Source organism: Meleagris gallopavo, unplaced genomic scaffold (genome assembly GCF_000146605.3).
Source record: "Meleagris gallopavo isolate NT-WF06-2002-E0010 breed Aviagen turkey brand Nicholas breeding stock unplaced genomic scaffold, Turkey_5.1 ChrUn_random_7180001881159, whole genome shotgun sequence".
Lineage (NCBI taxonomy): Eukaryota > Metazoa > Chordata > Aves > Galliformes > Phasianidae > Meleagris > Meleagris gallopavo.
Window position 1 is genome coordinate 1 of NW_011145342.1, and position 624 is coordinate 624.

At 63.9% G+C, this 624-nt stretch overlaps 1 pseudogene; it reads right to left on the reverse strand.

Moving 5' to 3' along the window:
* Nucleotides 1-239: 239 nt before the first annotated feature.
* On the reverse strand, nt 240-561 carry LOC109364637 (annotated as a pseudogene).
* Nucleotides 562-624: the final 63 nt, after the last annotated feature.

The window sequence follows — 624 nt, forward strand, 5'->3', positions numbered from 1 at the left end:
ATGCGTGGGGATTGATGACCTCAGGGACCCCTGGGGTTGGGGGATGCTGATGTCAGGAAGAAGGGGGTGTCCAGGGCTGGTGGGGACACTCAGGTCCTGAGGGATGGTGGTGGGAGGTCGAGGGGGGAGGACGCAGGGGGTGACAAGAGACGCTCAGGGTTGGCAAGGATACCCAGAGCAGGACTGGGCCACCCAGAACCGATGGGGACAGGGGGGGGTGGGATTGGGATGCTCAGTACCACTGGGATGCTCTGGGGATGCTGGTGGGGCACAACCAGGGTGACACCAGGAAGGGGGGGGGGGGGACACAGGAGGGGGTGGGGGGGGACACACATGGGGACACTCACTGTGCTGGTTGATGAGCATCCGGATGGAGATGCGGCTCAGGTAGAAGCGGTCGAGGAAGTACTGGATGTTCTGGTTGGACACCGGGTCGTCCCCATAGGCGTCCTTATACTCGATGACACCCTGTGCCATGGTGGGCACCACGTCGTTGTGGCGGTTACGGATGGTGACCAAAGCGTTGGTGAACCTGGGAGGGGGGGGATGTAGAGGGGGGGGCTGAGGGGGTGATACGGGAGTGTGGGGCAGCTGGGGTGGGTGGGGGGATGGGGGTTTCCCCAG